Raw genomic sequence first — 15,301 nt, 5'->3', positions numbered from 1 at the left:
ATTCATAATCAGTGATCGTTATATTTTCATATTTTATTGTCTTTCAATGACTGTTATTCCACAACATTACTGTGTTAAGTACTGGGAAACGCCTTAATACCTTGGAGGAATAATGAGCATACCAGTCATGAGACCTTATTAGGTCAATAATGAACTTCAGACTCTAATCAAGTAAAGAATTAGATCTCGGAGAATAACGACAACATGGTTTTATTTTTGAATTGCATTTGCATTTAGACTCAGCACTCATACAACTAATACGAGTGTACAGTTTCGTTGGATAAGTTTTCATTTTCTCCATGATGGGCTGTAAAAGCTACAAATATTGCAATTGAACCTATTTTCTTTGTAAACGTTCTGCTAGCCCCCTGTGTGAATTAGGTTCATCCTTCTGTAAATCAGTATATTGACTGAATCATAGCTCTGTTGTAACCAATCAGCATGGTTCTTAAGGACACTTTCAAAAAGAATGTTTGATCACTAAAGAAAATAAAATCTTTTGGCTTAAAATAGTTTTACTAATAATGGAACAATTTATTTTGACTGGTGAATTTAAACTTGATTCCACTCAGATGACGCTGTTCAGTTGAGTGAAACCCTAATGATTATAACTAGCGTTTTTCCCCCCGTTTCTCTTCTGTTATCAATCTTGAAAACTGGAACCATTTATCATTATATCCTCCACTAAGCGGGTTAGCTGTGGAGGCTATTTCCCGCAGACCGATGTTTTTCTCATAATGACTTTTTCTCAACCACGGTAAACGATAGCTGAGGAAATTTTTCATGGACCTCTCTACTCTCCTATTATTATTTGATTGTTCTAAGAGCAAGAACCCCTACCGAAGTACTGCTACCTTAATTTAATGCAACACCAACAACCGTTTTCCATCAGCCGTTTGAACAGAATGTAAATTTTTGAAGGCGGTACTGACATCCTTCTCAGACCGAAGAGGATTTCCTTGTTCAAAAGTCACAAGGCTAGAATGAAATGTTATAAGAGTAGTGGAAAACATTGTTACCTTAATATTCAGCTTCCATAGTGCTATCGTTATGATTTAGACTAATAAACATTCATGAATACGGTCTTGACTGGAAATCGGTTCCTCATTCCAGTGCCATTTTTTTTTTATTCTGCCACTCATTGCCAACTGCTACAGGCCCGACTGGCTGGCATAAATACCTAGGGTCCTCTTTGGCCCATGCACAAGCTGCGAGAAGAAATAAATGCCTATCTTGTCCAAATAATACCGGAAAGAAAATTCTGTATATTGGGTATATTCTTCCCCGCCAGACAGAATTGGAGACTACAAAAAGCCATCAGAAGATTTTGACTATTCGCCCTAATGTGCAAAGAATCAAATTCCAAACCTACTAAGAAAATGGCAATTCATTTTCATTAGAAACAACAATGATAAGGAACCCCTAACCTCACCACACAGAAGCCCTTACCCGGTAATCGACAGAAAAAATAAATATTTCTGTAACTTACTCATGTAGCAAGGACTAGATATACAAGAGGACAGGCTCAAACCGGCTTAACTTGGGTAGAAGGGCATCCTCCCCATCTCGCTCTGGAGGTTCGGATGGCAAATCGAACCGCTGTCTTCAACATACCTGCAACAAAGAATATTTGATGCAGCTAACATACAACCAAAAAGGGATAAAATTCAAATGTACTTAATTTTAAAAATTCAAAGGTAAACATGCATAGTTTTTTTATGTATTGTACAGCAAATTAGTAAAAGCCATCAGAACAGCCAACAGACAAACAGTTCAAAATGAACAGTGAACAATCCTAGTGAAAAATGCATGCACTTAGAATGAAACATAAATATGTCTGTGTAATGACAAACAAATTTTCAATTGAAATATTGTTTGTAAATTATTGTTTGTCACCATTCCTTGCTATTGCATATACCAATGTTATAATGTATGCTGCCTTTTTAAATTACAATATCTTACTCTGTATCCTTTTTGCAACGTTTGTAAGGTTTTCAGCAATGTCTACCAATTTAACATTTTTAAAATGCATGTATCGTCGTACCCTTTACACATGCATAACATAGCAAATATCTACTTAATCTTCCCGTGTTGGTATCTATGTTGATGATATCCCCATAAAGTGTACCCATGACAGTTAAGATATAATTCTTTTATCATAATTATTTTTTACAAAATATACACATCCTTTGTTTTTGCAATCATCTCTTGCACCTAGTAACACAGACACACAGAAACAGTATGTAATGGTCACACCTTCAATATCAAAACTACATTGCTTAGCTTGTTGTTCAATTTTAATTATAGTAACCTCTCTCATATCCAGATTAACACATCTAGGGCCCTGCTGACTGGATAACTGAAATTTCAGGATATGAAGAAAAACCCTCTACAGATGCAAAACGGCAACTACATACAATATCCCCCACCATATCAGTACAACATAACTGCTGTTGACAGGGATATTCATTAAAAATATGCTTATATAAAAAACATCAAACAAACTCAAATCTAAAAACTGGATATTATGCAATGGGTAACTACATTTTTATCCCATATTTGTTTCATTCACTTTATGCTTATGCACAAACTATATGGTGGTTACTGTACATATGGTATAGTATACGACCACACTATTCACTTATACAAAACGTACAATATGGTATGTAATGTACATATGCTAAAGTAAAGGCGTGAATTGGATATTAAACGACATTTTTAGCTTAATGATCGTCTATAAATCACGATAAATATTTTAATTATAATATATATATATATATATATATATATATATATATATATATATATATATATATATATATATATATATATATATATATATAGCTGATTATAAAAATGGAAAAGATCGGTAATATAGTTTTGTATCCTATTTCAAACATGACAAGCCCTTATACTAATGCCTTGGCAGCAACTTAATGAGGACTAAGTCGGCTAATTGCTTATCCTTTAGAAAAGAAATAAATGAGCTGTGTCATGTAGAAAATAACCATTCTCTTTTTTCTTTTGTAAAATGATCGTATTTAGAACCAGTCACCATTGGCATGGTAACATAACGTCATCATCTTGCCTTAAATTTCCACTGATCTCTTTGAAGCAGTTCAGGTATGTGACTTTTACTTCACGTTTCCCTGTTTATTTTCGACCGTAATTAGGCAAAAGGAAATCTAAATTGCTTTATAAAACACTTTTATATCTATGGTGGCGAAAAAATAAGTTGGAAGATATCGAGAAAGTGAGTTTTCTGTACACAATGAACTTCTAGTTTTACTATTCATTATTTGTGCATCCAGGAAAGGAATTCTGTTATCCTCTTCCAGTCTTCCATTAAATTTAATGATCGGTAATGTTAAGTTCACATATTCACGTAAATACAACGTAAATGTACTGTAAATGCTATGTAAGCGGCCCATATGTGGCACAACAGTAATGAACCACCTGGGCGTACGCGAGAGCCATGAACCTTTCGATTTATTCAAAAGGATACAAAGGTGACCAGGTCAACTGTCATTTAGCGTGGGTCTGCCAACCTCGTGATGACCACGTGGCCGCTATGACCTTATCTGTGGTCCATGCTGCCCCAGGGTTCCCGCCTCGCACTGCATGGGTCTTTGCATGGCGTGGGAGTAGACGCAGCAACCCTGCCGTACCCTATGCTTCCTAGACTAATTGGCAATGTCGTGACCTGGGATAAAAGGGGCAGGCAGTGCACTTGCAGGCCAGTGCTCTCCAGGACAGTATCCTGCACTGCTCTCTCCGCCATCACCTCCATCAACGTCCACTGCTTTCCCAACCAGCGACATCAAGATACTGAAGGGATCTTTGCTGAATAAGAAGACAAGTAAGGGGGCCTTTAGGACTCCAGGAGCTCCTCTAGGTGGAGATGCCCCCTATGCGAAGCCTCCTATGGTAGCTGATGGTGCTACCCCTTCTTCAGGCAGCAGTGATGATCCTAAGGTGCTTCACTTTAGGGCAGTGTGCTGTCGATGGAGAGTGACATTGAGGAAGAAGAGAATGACCTTGCCCTTGTCCTGGAGAGCAACACCGGCGCCACCGACGACGCCGAGAACGAGGGGGATGAGGACGACGACGAAGATGGTACTCCTGAAGGAGTCAGACATACAGGTCAGAGCCGAAAGAAGAACCCCTCTGTCATTCTCTCGGAGGAGAACAGGAGGCTTTTTGGTGAGTGGCTGGAGAAGGAGGACGAATTCATTTATAACAAGGGCCTCACAGCATACAAAGACAAGGCAAAGGTCTGGAGGACCTTTGAAGAGGAGGGCCAGTTGCTTGTTCCTCCTGTGAGTGGTCGTGAACTGAGGACGTGGTTCACGTCTCTCAGGAGCCGTTTTTGGCGGCTCACGGCCGAGAAGAGTGACCAAGCGACGGGTAGATGGCGGACGGACCGAAATAAATGGGTTCTCAGCATCTTCCACTTCCTCAAGCCCCACATCATGCATCAAAGGAAGCCAAAGATGCTGGGACTTCCGATGGTGTCTTATTTTTCATTGTATTTCCATGCTTAATTATTACTGATTATATCTTTATTACATAGTTTCCATTTATTCACTGTACATTTTTTCCCATTTTCTCATATATATTCCTCCTATTATTACAGTTTGCTCATGCCGCCTCTGCCCTCCCGTCCAAGCTCTGGGCCTGCCGCTGTGAGCACTCCTGCCCCTACACCAACTCCCTCGACCGACGACCAGGTGTCTCCTGTTGATGAACCAGGATATGATAGCCTCCAGCCAGCTGCCTCCGTGTGACCCCAGCGCCCTCTACTGGCGCAAATCCTTTGAAGAGGTGGAGAACGATTGCAAGGAGGTGTCACCTCAGCTGAGGGTGACACTCAAAATTGAAATCCTCTCTGCCATTCAGTGCTACATGCAAGCCTCCAAAGAGGGTGTCACGAGGTCGTCGCGGAGCCTGGTCCATCGTACTCTGGCAGAGGTGACAGGGGACAGCGTTGCACCTGTGGTACCTCCTCCAACTACTCCACACTGTCTTGGACCACCTCTGCACATTCAGGGAGTCAGTCTCAGTCGTTGCAGCTAACAGCCCAACAGCTGGCATTGCTGCAAGCCCATGTGGTGGGCTCCATAGGGACCTCCACCACAAAGGACCTCAGCAATCTGTCTATTGACACTTCCTGTTTATATAGTTTTCAATCGAAATTTTTAGTTTATGTGTTATGTATGTGTGGAAGTGTCTATTACTTATATTGATTGTATGCTTGTGGAATGTATATTTGGATGAGTGGGTGCATATTTTTATTATATTATATGTATGTTTGTGTTTGATATTAAATAAAATATATATTTGCAATATCATAGTCTGGCTTTATCCTCTTTCCAATGGCTAAGGATTGATGAGAATAATATATCATGGGTTTGAAAAATATCTTTTATTAAATTAACTAGCACAAATACAATTACACAAATAAAGAGGGCAAAATGAACATGAAAAGACTATCTAAGTATGCATTACTAATTTTTAAATAAGTCAAAAATATTATGCAAGTAACTTATGGGCAAATAAACAAAATTACATGACAGAAATAAATGATCGAGTCATATACAATGTAACAAATATTGGAGAGAAGGTACTTTCAAAAATATAGATTTATCATATAAAAAAATAATCAATGTTAAGTAATTATTACAAAGGGCAAACTAACTACATACATACAAGTACAGAAAGTAATGATTGTAATTCGAACTAAATGCACCAGAAGACATTAAGTAAATACAGTGAGTTAAACAATAAAGTATACAGGAAAGTCACTAATCCATGTTCTCCTGCCAAGTCACTGAGCCTTCAGCCGATGATAAATATTTTTTTCAGTATATTACGTTGTTTCTTCTCATCCCTGGTTGCAGTGTTGCTGGTCATGCTTGGAATGGTTGCTCACAGTGGCGGCTCATTGCTATCATTCATAGGGGTTGTCATGGTAATTGCTTTATAGCAAAGAAAGATAAAGGAAAGGAAAACGCATCTTCGAGAAGCTCTGCGGCAAGGTGGCATTTGTGCACGTGTTGGAGGTGCCTGTTCTCATGATGGTTCTAGAATCGGCAGGAGTGTTGTGGAACTTGACAGGCGCCGACGTGACGTGAGGAACGCCGTGATTTCTGATGCAATAGTTTGTCAAGAAACTTCTAATCTCGGGAGTCTGTGACGTTCGCAGTAAGCCCCGCCCCCAAAATGCTTTTTAAATATGTAAATAGGAGACATCATTCTGCATTTATCTTTGTAAGTAAGCTTGTAAAAAAACCTTTGTTGTGTTAGTGTTTCTTTCTATATTCGTATCCCCAGTTTCAACTGTTGGTGTTGAATTCTTTTTGTTTATCATTATAATGAACTTGGAGCAGACATCTCTCGGTTCGTAACATTGTGGTAACCTTGCTTAGAATATATTCAGCGCTTTAACAGTTTGAAACAGGGAGAATATAGAAAGAACCAAAATGAGTGAGATGGTGAAAGAGTTTATTGAGTCGGGTAAGCTACTAGGTCTAGAGGGGAATGATCTCCGTGAGTATGTTGAAAGGAAAGAAAGGGAAAAGTATGAGAGAGATGAAAGAGCGGCTGAGAGAGAGGAGAGAGCAGCTGAGAGAGAGGAAAGAGCATGTGAAAGAGAAATGCAGCAACAAGAAAGAGAGAAAGAACATATGCATGAGTGGAAATTACTCGGCTAAGGCAAACACTCTTAACAGTCAGTCAGGCCAAAACGAAAACGGAGTTGATAGGTTAGGCATGAGTACAGTATTGAAATTAGTACCAAAGTTTGATGAGGAAGATGTTACGACATATTTCATGTGTTTTGAGAAGTTAATGGAAAGAGTAGGTTCTCCTAAAGAAATGTGGACTTTATACTTACAGTCGGTTTTGGTGGTAGGGCGCTTACTGTGTATAGTTGCATGTCTAAGGAGGAATGTGATAATTATGATATCGTGAAAGAAACTGTTCTTAGCGTGTATAGGCTAGTACCGGAAACATACCGTAAGAAATTTAGAAATTTGAGAAAGGATGAAAATATTACGTATGTAGAATATGGTAAGAAGTTAGAAAGGCTGTTTTTTGATTGGTTAACTTCTGCTAAAGTTGAGGATTTTTATAGTTTAAAGAACTTAGTGTTGTTAGAAAACTTCAAAGATAACGTATCCCCTGAGATTAAGCTTTATATAGAAGATGGGCGAGAAGTATCTTTCGCAGGAGCAACTAGGTTAGCTGACGAATATAGTCTAACTCATAATTTGAGAGTAAGGTAGAAACAAAATGATCCTTCGTCTGGTAGAGTACAAAACAGTAAAGGTTTCAGTCCTAGTAATAGCAATGAGAGTAAAAGTGACTATTCCTGTTATACATGCGGAAAACCTGGTCATACGTCTAAGGTTTGTAAGAGTAAGGTGGCATCTATTGGTTCAGAATTAACTTGTTTCCGATGTAATGGGAAAGGGCATTTAGCGAGAAATTGTGCTGTAGAAAGGAAGGACGGTAAGAAACCAATATCGCTAGTTAATATTTCATCAAGTAGGAATGATGTGATGAGAGAAACTAGGAAATTTTTTGGTGAATTTCTGTCAGAAGGCATAGTTTCCTCTCTTGGAGGAGTAGATTTGAGAGAGGTGGTCTTGCTTCGAGACACAGGAGCTGCTGTCTTACTGATTAGGAGAGAGAGTGTGCCGAACAGGGCAGAAACCAATATGGAAGAGAAAGTCATGTTAGGTGGATTTCCTAACACTTGTGTTGTTTGTCCTTTGATGAAGTTGAACTTAGAAAGTCAGGTAGTGTCAGGAGAAGTGAAACTTGCAGTTGTTGACAGTTTGCCCGTCGATAGCATTGACATTATTGTTGGTAATGACTTAGCTTTATCCAAGAATAGTTTAGATACAAACATGCACTACGGTCATAATTTGTTCGTGGATTTGAATGTGAGTGAGTTCGTGGATTCGAACAAGTGTGATAGAGGTGGCGAGGTTGATCTTGGCATGAGTGTGGCTGAGAAACCTAACTCTATCGTTGACAGTGATAGCCAAAGGGAAGGCGTAGGTATCAAAAGTAACATAGTAAATGTACCCTTATCTAGTACTAGTTACGGTGATGAATTAGGCCCTAACGTTTTGGATAAGGATGAGCTAGTCAAGTTGCAGAGAGAGGATGAGACACTAACTCGAATTTTTTAATGTGAGCTGGATGATGATCTCGATGATGTGTGTAAGGAAACTTTTTGTTTAAAGGACAAAGTTTTGTGTCGTTAAGTTAGACCTAAGTCAGGTAGTAAAGGGGAAATCACCAATCAATTAGTGGTTCCTAGGAAGCTACGTGAACTAGTTTTGAAGTTAGCACATGATGAGCAAGGACATTTAGCAGTAGATCAAACTTGCAAGGGTATTAGTAGGGCGTACTTTTGGCCAAAAATGAGAAGTGATGTGAAGAGGTATGTTTTAAGCTGTCATGAATATCAAATTGCCAGGAAACCGATTCAAGTAATGCCCAGAGTTCTGTTGTGTAATATCCCTTCAGTAGGTGAATCTTTTGAGAATGTATTTATCAATATGGTCGGACCTTTGTCTAGAAGTAAGGGTAGAGAAGATTACATAACTAATCTTGATTATTATCAAAACAATTTAAGAGATGGTTGGCAACTAGCAAAGGAGAATGGGAGCAAAGGGTGGACTAAACGGAAACATGATCTTAGAGCGAAAGAGACAAATTTTCGTGTAAGAGATAAAGTTTTAGTACTATTCCAGAAAGAAGGTTACGCTTTACCTTATAAGTTCGAAGGTCCTTTTTCAGTGTTAGAGGAGAGGGGAAATATACATTATAGATTTAGCAGGATAGGAGTGTGATGAAGCTGCAGTATTATGTCTGTGACTAGCAACACATGTGCAAATGCCTGGTCCTTTTATAGGCGGAGTTTAACCCCCAGCAATACATGGGGACGTGAGGTTTACTTAACTCAGGAATGCACAACGTTACACATACAGTATACATACTTTGGTGTTACATGCTCAGCCAGGCACCACTTTTGGCTGTGACGCGCCTTGTTAAGCCACTTCCGGAAAGTGTCACGTCATGATTATGCAGTGCATAAATTTGTGGAGCACTATAATACGCTTGCCACAGTAGCTTTCCATTTCCTTAAGGTTAAAGTTATCCATGCTCGTGCGTCTGGCACAGCCGTACGGGCCAACAACACAGGCCACCATTGAGCCTTGGCTGAAAGTTTTATAGACCGCGGCCGAGATTTTCATGGGCCGTGGCTATGAGTTTCATACACCATTATACTCTTCGGAGCATTTTTTAGCTGTTTGGTCTTAACTTGCCTTATATTTGTACATTTAATGGCGTGTAACAGCTTTTATAAGTTCAACCTTATTCATCCCATATAAAACCTATTTTGAAAATATCATAAATTCACATTTAAGTGATGGCTTAATTATTGCATCAGTCCCAAACGCCATTCAAATGCTAATATCTCCAAAAGTATTGAAGATAAAAGAAAGAGTCTTTTGGCAGATAAAAACTTGTATATATAAATTTTATCCCATATGATATTTATTTTTAAGATATCATAAATTCACATTTAAATGATGTCAACCCTTTGGTAGTTTAACTTGAAGCTTCGTGAGTTATCGCCTTTAGGGCGCCCATTGGTCGTACTTATTTACTTGTTATATTCAAGTAATTCCATCTCGGCTTTGAAATTAAAATGCTAGTTCCATTGCCTGCTAAGCATTTAATTAATAGAATGCCTAATCTTAGCGACAAACTCTGTGAAAAATAACTTTAAGCTAAAAAGATCTGTTATAATCATGCGTAAAGATTAGGTAAATTATTATTATTATTATTATTATTATTATTATTATTATTATTTTTTTTTTTTTTCTCTCTATCACAGTCCTCCAATTCGACTGGGTGGTATTTATAGTGTGGGGTTCCGGGTTGCATCCTGCCTCCTTAGGAGTCCATCACACTTCTTACTATGTGTGCTGTTTCTAGGATCACACTCTTCTGCATGAGTCCTGGAGCTACATCAGCCTCTAGTTTTTCTAGATTCCTTTTCAGGGATCTTGGGATCGTGCCTAGTGCTCCTATGATTATGGGTACGATTTCCACTGGTATATCCCATATCCTTCTTATTTCTATTTTCAGATCTTGATACTTATCCATTTTTTCCCTCTCTTTCTCTTCAACTCTGGTGTCCCATGGTATTGCGACATCAATGAGTGATACTTTCTTCTTGACTTTGTCAATCAACGTCACGTCTGGTCTGTTTGCACGTATCACCCTATCCGTTCTGATACCATAGTCCCAGAGGATCTTTCCCTGATCGTTTTCTATTACTCCCTCAGGTTGGTGCTCATACCACTTATTACTGCAAGGTAGCTGATGTTTCTTGCACAGGCTCCAGTGGAGGGCTTTTGCCAAAGAATCATGCCTCTTTTTGTACTGGTTCTGTGCAAGTGCCGGGCATTCACTTGCTATGTGGTTTATGGTTTCATTTTTCGTATTGCACTTCCTACATATGGGAGAGATGTTATTTCCGTCTATCGTACTTTGAACATATCTGGTTCTTAGGGCCTGATCTTGTGCCGCTGTTATCATTCCTTCAGTTTCCTTCTTTAGCTCTCCCCTCTGTAGCCATTGCCAATTGTCATCGCTGGCTAGTTCTTTAGTCTGTCTCATGTATTGTCCGTGCATTGGTTTGTTGTGCCAGTCCTCTGTTCTTTCTGTCTTTCTCCTTTCTCTGTATATTTCTGGATCTTCGTCTACTTTCATTAGTCCTTCTTCCCATGCACTCTTTAGCCACTCGTCTTCACTGGTTTTCAGATATTGCCCCAGTGCTCTGTTTTCGATGTTAACGCAGTCCTCTATGCTTAGTAGTCCTCTCCCTCCTTCCTTTCGTGTTATGTATAGTCTGTCCGTATTTGCTCTTGGGTGTAGTGCTTTGTGTATTGTCATATGTTTCCTGGTTTTCTGATCTATGCTGCGGAGTTCTGCCTTCGTCCATTCCACTATGCCTGCACTGTATCTGATTACTGGCACTGCCCATGTGTTTATGGCTTTTATCATATTTCCGGCGTTGAGTTTTGACTTGAGTATCGCCTTGAGTCTCTGCATATATTCTTTCCTGATCGTGTCCTTCATCTCTTGGTGTTTTATATCTCCTCCTTCCATTATTCCCAGGTATTTGTATCCTGTCTCATCTATGTGTTTGATGTTGCTCCCATCTGGTAGCTTTATCCCTTCAGTTCTCGTTACTTTGCCTTTTTGTGTGTTGCTAAGGCGCATTTTTCTATTCCAAACTCCATCCTGATGTCCCCAGATACAATCCTTACAGTCTGGATTAGGGTATCTATTTCCTTGATGCTCTTACCATACAGCTTGATGTCGTCCATGAACATCAGATGGTTGATTCTGTTGCCTCTTTTCTTGAGTTGGTACCCGGCATCCATCTTCTGTAGTACTTTTGTCATGGGAATCATGGCTACTACGAAGAGTAGTGGGGACAGTGAGTCGCCCTGGAAGATCCCTCTCCTGATATTAACCTCTGCTAGTCTTATTCCAGAGCTTGTAAGTATTGTATTCCAGTTGCGCATTGTATTTTTGAGGAAGTTGATGGTATTTTCCTCTGCCCCATATATTTTCAGGCATTCTATTAGCCATGTGTGTGGTATCATGTCGAAGGCTTTCTTATAGTCTATCCATGCCATGCTTAGGTTAGTTTTCCTTCTCCTACTATTCTTCATTATCATTTTGTCTATCAGGAGCTGGTCTTTTGTGCCCCTACACTTCCTTCTGCAGCCTTTCTGTTGGTGGGGGATGGTGTTTGTCTCCTCTAGGTAGTTGTATAGCCTTTTCACTGATGATACCTGTTAGTAACTTCCATATTATGGTAGTCAGGTGATAGGCCTGTAGTTACTGGCTATATTTCCCTTACTCTTGTCTTTTTGTACTAAGGATGTCTTCCTGTGGTCATCCATTTGGGTGCTTGGTGATTTGAGATACAATGCTGGAGTTGTTCTGCTATTCGTGGGTGTGTAGGTTCCTTTGAAAGTTTTTGAGCCAGTTATCCATGGACTTCATCGGGACCTGGGGCTTTCCAGTTTGGCATTTTCTTTAGTTGGTGTCTGACTGTGTCTGTCGTGATGTCTGTGAATCTTTGTTTTATTCTCCCTGTTTCTTCTTCCTTGACTTCCTGGAGCCATGTTGCATGTTTGTTGTGTGATACTGGATTGCTCCATATGTTTTCCCAGAGTCTCTTACTTGGTTCGGCTTCAGGAATTTCTGGGTGGTTGTCTTCCCCTCTTAGTTGGCTGTATAGTCTTTTCTGGTTGGTTCCGAATAGTTTGTTCTGTTGGTATCCCTTATTCCTGTTCATGTACCGTTGGATCTTATGTGCTTTGGCCTTAAGCCTCTGTTTTACATCTTCTATTGTGTTGTTTAGTCCCCTCTCTTGTACTTAATTATTATTATTATTATTATTATATTATTATTATTATATTATTATTATTATTATTATTATTATTATTATTATATTACTACTGTGGCATACTATACAATCACCCGTGAATTGATTACAAATATTTAACTCACAGGAGAATCTCGAACCTATGGGTCTCGTTTCATAATGATATAATAATAATCAAATAATAATAATAATGATAATAATAATAAAATAATAATAATAATGTAATAATAATTTTAATAATAATAATAATAATATTTTATTAAAGATGATGGCAGCATCAATGGAATTGATTTTATATATGGCCTTTTCAACTCTTCTTATTATTTTCTTCTCATCAGGGCTGATATTTGCTAATAGCTGGCCGATGTTCATATCTTGGTTAAAGAAATGTTTTTAAAAAATACTAATTTATTGATATGATGACGAAAGGGAGTAACGGAATTCCAACGTTTTCAACCGTATCATCAGTTCATTTTCAAGGAAAGGTGAGGGTGAACTGATTGGAATGGGGTCGTTCGGCAGTATTTATTGTGTCCCAGGTGCTCTGTCTGATGAGCGCTGCGTTTTCATTGGCTGAACAGAGGATTAAGTCCCTGAGTCAAGCCGTCTTGCAGAGGTGGAAGCTTGCACTTCTCTTCGTTTGCGGATGCTGGAGACTGGGAGCGTAGTATTGGGCAGGGGCACCTGATTGGTCTGTTCGATCGGCTCTATGGTGCGGCGGGCGGAGTGAAGTCTGGGAATCTAGAATCTATTTTTTGTGTGATAAGTTTGTCTTGCATTAAAAGTGTTTAGTGCATTGGCTGGGACAGTGTTCCCCTGTTCTTTGACCACTCTGGGAATGCAGCCTTGCTTGTCACCTTGTTGCCACCTGCTGATGGGTGTGGTAGTCTTAGGGTTGTCAGACTAGGACTAATATCCCAGGATTTGTAAGGGATGTATCCTCTGTCTCATGATGTTGCTTCACAGTCCTCCATGCACAGACTTTGTGTTTCCCCAAGGACATGTATGACTGGGTGAAAAGGCCTAGACTTACATGGTTATTCTAGCGGTATGGTTGAGCTAGGTAACTGAGGCAATCCATAGTGAGTGGTGCTGCCATGCTTGCAGCCATCTCTTGAAGCCCTGGGTCTCTAGATAGTAATCAGTTAGGTAGTAACCAAGTCTCCAATTCTAGAGCCAATACTACGCTCCCAGTCTCCAGCATCCGCACACGAAGAGCAGTGCTAGCTTCCACCTCTGCAAGACGGCTTGATTCAGGGACTTAATCCTCTGTTCAGCCAATGAAAATGCAGCGCTCATCAGACAGAGCACCTGGGACACAATAAATACCGCCGAACGACCCCATTCCAATCAGTTCTCACTCACCTTTCCTTGAAAATGAACCGATGATACGGTTCGAAACGTTGGAATTCCATTACTCCCTTTTGTTATCATATCAATAAATTAACATTTTTAGAAATCATTTCTTTAACCAAGATATGAACATCGGCCAGCTACTAGCAAATATCAGCCCTTATGAGAAGAAAATAATAAGAAGAATTTAAAAGACCATATATAAAATCAATTCCACTGATGCTGCCATTCTCTTTAACAAAACATGTTTGAGAGAGGGTCTCCTACCTTCAAATGATAATAATAATAATAATAATAATAATAATGATAATAAAGCTACCAGATGGGAATAGCATCAAACACACAGATGAGACAGGATACAAATACCTGGGAATAATAGAAGGAAATTATATAAAACACAAAGAGATGAAGGACAAGATCAGGAACGAATATATGCAGAGACTTAAGGCAATACTCAAATGAAAACGCAATGCCGGAAATATGATGAAAGCCATAAACACTTGGGCAATGCCAGTAATCAGATACAGTGCAGGAGTAGCGGAGTGGATGAAGGCTGAACTCAGCAGCATAGACCAGAAAACTAAGAAACACATGGCAATACACAAAACACTACACCCAAGAGCAAATGCAGACAGACTATACATAACACGAAAGGAAGGAGGGAGAGGACTACTAAGTATAGAGGTCTGTGTCAACACCCAGAGCAGAGCACTGGTGCAATATCTGAAAACCAGTGAAGACGAGTGGCTAAGAGTGCATGAGAAGAAAGACTGGTAAAAGTAGATGAAGACCCAGAAATATACAGAAAGGAGAATAAAAGTCAGAACAGAGAAATGTCACAACAAACCATTGCGCGGACAGCGATGAAACATAGCAATGGCTACAGAGGGGAGAACTTAAGAAGGAAACAGATGGAATACTATCTGTGGCACAAGACCAGGTCCTAAGAACCAGATATGTCTAAAGAACGATAGATAGGAATAACATCTCAACCATATGCAGAAAGTTTAATATGAAAAACGAGACCATCAGCCACATAGCAAGCGAATGTTAGGCATTTGCTCAGAACCAGTACAAAAAGAGACACGATTCAGTAGCAAAATCTCTCCACTGGAGCCTGTGCAAGAAACATAAGCTACCTTGCGTTAATAATTGGTACAAACACCAACCTTAGGGAGAAATAGAAAACGATAAAGTAAAGATCCTCTGGGACTATGGTATAAGAAGAGATAGGGTGATATGTATCAAGAAGAAGGCATCACTCATTGATGTCGCAATACCATGGGACACCAGAGTAGAAGAGGAAGAGAGAGGAAAGACTGAAAATAGAAATAAGGATATGGGATATGCCAGTGAAAACTGTACCCATACTCATAGGAACACTAGGCCCGATCCCAAGATCCCTGAAAAGGAACCTGGGAAAACTAGATGTCGAAGTAGCTCCAGGACTCATGC

This window comes from Macrobrachium nipponense, chromosome 9 (assembly GCF_015104395.2).
Source record: "Macrobrachium nipponense isolate FS-2020 chromosome 9, ASM1510439v2, whole genome shotgun sequence".
Lineage (NCBI taxonomy): Eukaryota > Metazoa > Arthropoda > Malacostraca > Decapoda > Palaemonidae > Macrobrachium > Macrobrachium nipponense.
Note: the sequence above shows the minus strand (reverse complement) of the source record.